Source organism: Eumetopias jubatus, unplaced genomic scaffold, assembly GCF_037043125.1.
Source record: "Eumetopias jubatus isolate StellerSeaLion01/CBP00866 unplaced genomic scaffold, mEumJub1_p1.0 scaffold_60, whole genome shotgun sequence".
Lineage (NCBI taxonomy): Eukaryota > Metazoa > Chordata > Mammalia > Carnivora > Otariidae > Eumetopias > Eumetopias jubatus.
Window position 1 is genome coordinate 1,143,777 of NW_028274866.1, and position 7,495 is coordinate 1,151,271.

Here is a 7,495-nt window from a genome sequence, read left to right on the forward strand (position 1 = left end):
GTGGCAAATACCTTCTCTCCATTTGTAGGTTGTCTTTTTGTTTTGTTGATGGTTTCCTTCGCTATGCAAAAGCGTTTTATCTTGGTGTAGTCCCAGTAGTTCAATCTTGCTTTTGGTGGATTTATTCCCAGGGTGCAAGGATGATTCACTATTCATAAATCAATCAATACGGTACATCACATTAGCAAGAGAAAGGATAAAAACCATATGATCATTTTCATAGATGCAGGAAAAGCATTTGACAAACTACAGCATTCGGTCACAATAAAAACCCTCCACAAGGGTTGAGAGGGAACATACCTCCACATCATAAAGCCTCCACCAAAAAACTAAAACGGATAAAGGAATTCAGTAAAGTCATAGTATATAAAATTAATATGCAGAAATCTCTTGCATTTCTATAGACTAATGATGAAGTAGCAGAAAGAGAAATTAAGAAGACAATCCCATTTACGATTGCACCAGAAAGAATAGAATACCTAGGGATAAACTTAGCCGAGGAGGTGAAAGACTCGTACTCTGAAAACTATAAAACACTGATGAAAGGAATTGAAGATGACACAAACAAATGGAAAGCTATTCCATGCTCATGGAGTGGGAGAACCAGTATTGTTAAAATGTCCATACTACCCCCAAACAACCTACAGATTTAATGCAATCCCTGTCAAAATAGCATTGCACTTCTCACATAACTGAACAAATAATCCTAAAATCTTATGGAACTATACAATAAGACTCCGAGGAGCCAAAGCAATCTTGAAAAAGAAGAACAAACCTGGAGCTATCACAATCCCAGATTTTAAGATATACTACAAAGATGTAGTGATCAAAACTGTATGGGACTGATATAAGAATAGACACGTAGATCAATAGAACAGAACAGAGTGCTCAGGAAAAAACCCACGAAATTACGGTCAATTCATCTATGACAAAGGAGGTAGGAATACCCAATGAGGAAAAGACGTTCTCTTCAACAAATGGTGCTTGGAAAACTGGACAGCTGCATGCACATGAACGAAATTGGACCACTTTCTTATAGCACTGACAAAAATAAACTCAAAATGGTTTAAAGATCTAACTGTGAGGGGTGCCTGGGTGGCTCAGTCGGCTAAGCGTCCGACTCGATTTCTGCTCGGGTCATGAGCTCAGGGTTGTGAGATTGAGCCCCGTGTCGGGCTCCATGCTAGGTGTGGAGCCTGCTTAAGAGCCTCTCTCTCTCAAGGAAAGCGGAAGCCCAGAAGACTGCATCTTCTCGCGTATCTGTGCGAGCTAATTTTGAGCAGCCTCTCTTTGTAGTCTTAAAGAGACCAGAGAGCCTGTTGTCTGACTATTACCCCTTACGTTTCTGTAGACAAGCCTTGTGTGTGCTCCTAGCCGTGGCTCAGCTCCAGACACGCTTCTTCACTGACAACAAGAAATATGCAGTAGATGATGTTCCCTTCTCAATTCCTGCAGCCTCTGAACTTGCTGACCTTAGTGACATCATCAATAAATTGCTGGAGGCCAAAAATGAGTTCCACAAACATGTGGAGTTCGACTTCCTTATCAAGGGCCAGTTTCTGCGAATGCCCTTGCTCAAACACATGGAACTGGAAAACATCTCATCAGAAGAGGTTGTGGAATTGGAACATGTGGAGAAGTAGCCTGCCCCTCAGCCAGAGCGATGCATGTTCCATGATGACTGGATCAGTTCTGTCCGAGGGGCAGAGGAATGGATCTTGACTGGTTCTTATGATAAGACTTCTCGGAGATATCTGGTCCTTGGAAGGAAAGTCAATAATGACAATTGTGGGACATACAGACGTTGTAAAAGATGTGGCCTGGGTGAAAAAAGATAGTTTGTCTTGCCTACTGCTGAGTGCTTCTGTGGATCAGACGATTCTCTTATGGGAGTGGAATGTGGAGAGAAACAAAGTGAAAGCCCTGCACTGCTGCAGAGGCCATGCCGGAAGTGCGGATTCTATAGCTGTTGATAGCACGGGAACTAAATTTTGCAGTGGCTCCTGGGAGAAGATGCTAAAGATCCGGTCCACAGTTCCTACAGATGAAGAAGATGAAATGGAGGAATCCACACACCGACCAAGAAAGAAACAGAAAACAGAGCAGTTGGGACTAACAGGGACTCCCAATAGTGACCCTCTCTGGCCGCAAGGAAGCCATTTCTTCGGTTCTACGGTCAGATGCCGAAGAAATCTGCAGTGCATCTTGGGACCACACAATTAGGATGTGGGATGTAGAGTCTGGCAGTCTTACGTCAACTTTGACGGGAAATAAGGTGTTTAATTGTATCTCCTATTCTCCACTTTGTAAACGTTTAGCATCTGGAAGCACAGATAGGCATATCAGACTGTGGGATCCCCGAACTAAAGATGGTTCTTTGGTGTCGCTGTCCCTAACCTCACATACAGGCTGGGTCACATCATTAAAGTGGTCTCCTACCCATGAGCAGCAGCTGATTTCAGGTTCTTTAGATAATATCGTCAAACTGTGGGATACAAGAAGTTGTAAAGCTCCTCTCTATGATCGATCTGGCTGCTCATGAAGACAAAGTTCTGAGTGTAGACTGGACAGACACTGGGTTACTTCTGAGTGGAGGAGCAGACAATAAATTGTATTCCTACAGATATTCACCTACTACTGCTCACGTGGGGGCATGAAAGTGAATGATAAATTTGACCGCAGAGATTGTTTCTGTAAATGAAATCGATAAAGAAGCCTCAGATTACATCAGTGACGTTTCAGAAAGCGGCCTCTTTAAGTGTATATAATGTTTTCACCCTCGATAATAGCTACCACTGTCTATTTCTTTATTTTATATTTATTATACAATCGTTTATGTTGTTAAAATTTAAATGTGACCTGCTCTCTCTGCCATATGCAAACTCTTGAAAGTAAACTGAGTTTTTTTTATTTCCTTTTATAGGTGTTGGTTTGAATTAAGATTTGCTTTTGAAATGCTGTAAAAGCATATATTAAAAATATAGTAATTATCCAGATTTTTATTTCTGATGGGCAAACAAGTTTTCCAATGTTAGCTGTTTAAAAAAAGTATCTTGAGGAAACTAATAAATTCTAATACAGAAAAAATTAGAAATACAATTTGCTTTAGGTAAAACAGTGATGTCTAACTATAATAAGACTTTGTGGGTATTCAGAGCATTAAAACATGTAGATGCTGCCAATTAAGAGTTTGTTGAAATATTCTAAGTGAAGTACTTTGTATTAAAGCTATGTTAGAATCCTTTAGAAATTGCATACAGATTTCATGGCAACCAGGAATCTTTTTCCCCAACCTACCCATGTATAGAATAGAATCTTTAGACAAAACCTTTCAGTCAGTATTAGATAATAAACATTCTATAAATTAAAAAAAAAAAGAGCCTCTCTCTCCCTCTCCTTCTGTTCCTCCTGCCTACCCTCTAGCTCTCTTAAAAAAAAAAAAATCTAAATGTGAGACCTGAAATCATAAAATTCCCAGAGTGATTTTTTGTAAAGGAGGAAGGAATATGGGACAGGAGAACAGCCCTGGGGGAGGCACACTGTCTACATCCTACCCCGAGGTGTATGGGGTTGAGAAGAAAGGAAAGCCTCCTGAGGAGAGGGCAGTGAGAAAACAGTGTCCTCCAGGATGGAGCCAAGCCTCCTTGAGGGCTGAGGGTAGATGAGTGCCTTGAGTAGAGATTGAGCACAATTATGCGTTCCAGAGAGACAGGGTGGGAGGGGAGACGTGTGGGTGAGGTGGCTTGCGCAGGGGAAGGACATCCAGACTCTGCTGTTTGAGATTAGGCTTCAATTCCAGTCCCACCAAGGGTTTCCAGTGTCAGGTGGGGACACTGGATTTTACAAGTGCTATTTTAGCATCCTTTAAGTGTATAGAATAGCGTCTCTCCTTTCACCAGCTAATGTTATGAATTTTCATTAGTAGGTGTCCCAACATCATTCTCATATTCCTATTCTCCCCAGCTGGAGAAAGGCCTGGCTTGGTCACAGCAACTTCACTTCTGAGCAAAGATGCCTTGTCTTCGCCACCCCTTCAAGTGGGAGGAGATGGCAGGTGTCCAGTTCAGCCTCAGCCCAGAATTTCTGCCGTAATCACTTTCATTTTCTCATTCAACCAACACTCCCTGAGTGACTCCCGTGTGCCAGACATTTGTCAAGTTAAATCCAGGCTGCACTCCTTCACAGGGAAGCTGGCACATGCCTGATGCTTTGGGGTGAATCCAGTCACTTAGGAGTTTGAAATTTAGCGTAGACGGCGGAGTGGGGGAGCACCTGGCTGGCTCAGTCAGTGGAGCATGCGGCTTTTATTTTGTCTTCATAGGTTCCATGCCCAATATGGGGCTTGAACTCATGACCCAAGATCAAGAGTCACATGCTCCAAAGACTGAGCCGTCCAGGGGCCCCAAGCATGCGACTCGATCTTGGGTGTTCAAGCCCCATGTTGTGTGTAGTGCTTACTTTAAAAAAAAAAAAAGAAATTTAGTGTAGATGGTCCATTTGGTGTGCCAGATTTTTCCCCATTCCAGCAAAGATAAAATATTTCGGTTGCATTTTTGGTTATGAAATGTTGTGGTGGTTTTTTTTTTTGTTTTTTGTTTTGGATTTTAGTTTGAGTTTATGGAAGCAAAACATGGTCATTGGACATAGTTGCAGAATTACAGAAACTTATCGAATGACCAAAAAATACTCTCCACTCTCTCACCACCTAGACAGAACCACTGTGAACACTGTAATGGTTTCCCTCAGGTTTCTTTATGAATTTCACATGTATGTGCATGCATATGTAAAGCAGGGAAACAAACCTGGAATCATAATGTATGTACAATTCTGTATCTATCTACACTTTTAACCTTTCTTACCAGTGTAGTATATGCTTAATATAAAAGACATACAGCGGGGGCGCCTGGGTGGCTCAGTCGTTAAGCGTCTGCCCTCGGCTCAGGTCATGATCCCGGGGTCCTGGGATCGAGCCCTGCACCGGGCTCCCTGCTCAGCGGGAAGCCCGCTTCTCCCTCTCCCACTCCCCCTGCTTGTGTTCCCTCTCTCGCTGTGTCTCTGTCTGTCAGATAAATACATCCAATCTTAAAAAAAAAAAAAAAAAGACATACGGCCTTTACACCAATGTGTAAGTTAGAGGCAAGTATTTCTAGTGGTCTCAGTTCCTGCACTAGCCACCATGACCATGTGTCAGTGTATTCTTCCAGATTTTTCCTTAGGATGTGTTAACTTGCTTTTCTATATTTTTATTAACATAAAAGGGTCATACCATGTATCTAAGTCACTGTTTAAAATTCTTATTGCATAAATGCCATTTTCCCGTCATTTGTACAATTTTCCACTGGGTTGTTGTCTTTTGTGTATTGATTTCTAAGAGTTATTTGCATTGTAGTGATATTAGCCTTAGTTTAGTATTTGGGTTACAAATCCTTTCGTAATTGGTTATTTGTAGTTTCATCTTATTTTTGGTATTTTATTCCATAATAGAATCCAACATTTTTTACACAACTAGGGATTGATTTTTTGGGGGGGGGGATTCTGGATTTTTTATCGTGCTTTGTTAACTATTTGACATACAAATAATTTTCCCAGTTGTTCTCATTGTGATGTTTTTAGTGATATTTTCTGCCATAATAAATAAATTTAACATTTCTTTATAATCAGATATTGAACAATTTTTACTCATTCATGGCTTCTGGGTTTTGTATGGTACGTTAAAATCCTTCATCAGTGTTTTCTCCTTCCATTTTCATGGTTTCATATTTTCCATTTAATTGTATGCTTTCATCTCCCCCCATTTAAACTTTGATTCTTTCGGAAATTTAGTTTTCTGTAATGAGAGAGCATAAGGTGAAGAAGTGTAGTAAGTAGTGGAGTACGGGAGCTAAGTTTTCATCTCTCCATCGATAAGGAATGTCTAAAAATGATGAAAGAAAGAAAGGAAAGAAGGGAATGAAAGAAAAAAAAAAGGAGGGAGAGAATGAGACAAAGTCAGAGAGACACAGACGGAAAGAGAGAAACAGATCCTCGCTGTAGGCGCTACAGCTGCTGCATCTAGTCAGGTGAGGTTCTCCATCATTTTCATTAACTCCATCGTCATCACCATCATGACCGCCACCATCACGCTGAGCATCATTTCTCCCCTCTCAGCCCACATCAGAGCTCTTCAAGTTCTGCAAAGGCAGAGGCGTAGGAAGTAAAAAACTTGAAACAGCCCCCAAGAAACACACATGAAATACAGGACACAAAAGTTCTATCAAGTAATCAAGGGCGATGACCTGGGCAAAGGAAAAGACACGAGATGAACCCTGAATTGCCGCAGCCCACTGTCTGGAGAGAGTGTCTCCAAATGCAGCCCAGCGGAAGCCCTGACTTGAGGAGGCAGGACGGGGAGAGTGCAGGAGATGGAGCTGGCAGGGCAGAGGACCAGAGACCAGAGGGCCGCAGAGGGACAGAATGCTGCATATCCGCAGAGGGTCCCACTGGAGTAAGCAGCAGACCCCTGGTCAGCACAAGCGTGTGAGGAAACTAGCTGAGGCCGGGGAAAGGGCCACTCGCAAGGATGAAAGGTAACTATGCCCGGCGCTTACGCAAGGCAGGGACTAGTAGCCACAGTGGCAAACCTCACAATTCGGGAGGCATCAGGTAGGGTACTCAGAAAGGTCTTGCCTCGGTAGTGTGGAAAAAAACAGATTCTACACCAATAGCTGCTCTGGTCCCGCGAATTCTTTTCTTCTCCCCCCCCCCCCTTAAGATTTATTTATTCATTTGAGGGGGGAGGGGCAGACGGAGAGAGAGACAGAGAGAGAGAGAATCCTCAAGCCGACTCCCCACTGATCATGGAGCCCAATGCGGGGCTCAATCCCAGGACCCTGAGATCCTGACCTGAGCGGAAACCAAGAGTCGGACGCGTAACCGGCTGAGCCACCCAGGCGCCCCCGGTCCCACTAATTCTTAAAAGCAAGACTCCAAAGAACCAATCTGTTTCCAAATAACAGCATGCCAGAACAAAGCTTATGTTTCGGAATAAAAAGGAAAAAAAAGACACCGCACCAAAGGTCAAATACACAACGCCTGGCATCCAATCTAAAATTACGAGGCATGCAAAGAGGCATGGAAATACAACCCCACGAGGAGGAGTAATCACGCCATCACATACTTATTTATTTTCCAGTAAAAGGCATGCCGACTGTAAAGGAAGATCTAAAACTGCTTTTGCTTGCGGATATCCCATGAACATGTGGGTAGAAAGTCCAATGGAACCTACATGTTACTAGTAGTTTAACGAGGTTCCAAGACACAAGCATTTACAGAGAGCTAGCCAACCAACACCGCCCCCCCCGCCCCCACCAGGCAAACACCTAGCCAGTTGTTGCCGCGCTACTTTGCTCATCTGAAACAAGGCCAGTAAGCCACCAAATTCCTATTGGGCGGTTTCTGTGTTTATTTCCCTCGTTCAAAGTAAGTTTTTATTCTGGCAGCAAGCCACCGTAGTGGT

The 7,495-nt window shown here is 42.9% G+C and overlaps 1 pseudogene; it reads left to right on the forward strand.

Annotated features, from left to right (window-relative positions):
* Window positions 1-1,674: 1,674 nt before the first annotated feature.
* On the forward strand, window positions 1,675-2,657 carry LOC114203912 (ribosome biogenesis protein WDR12-like; annotated as a pseudogene).
* The last annotated feature ends 4,838 nt before the right edge of the window (window positions 2,658-7,495 follow it).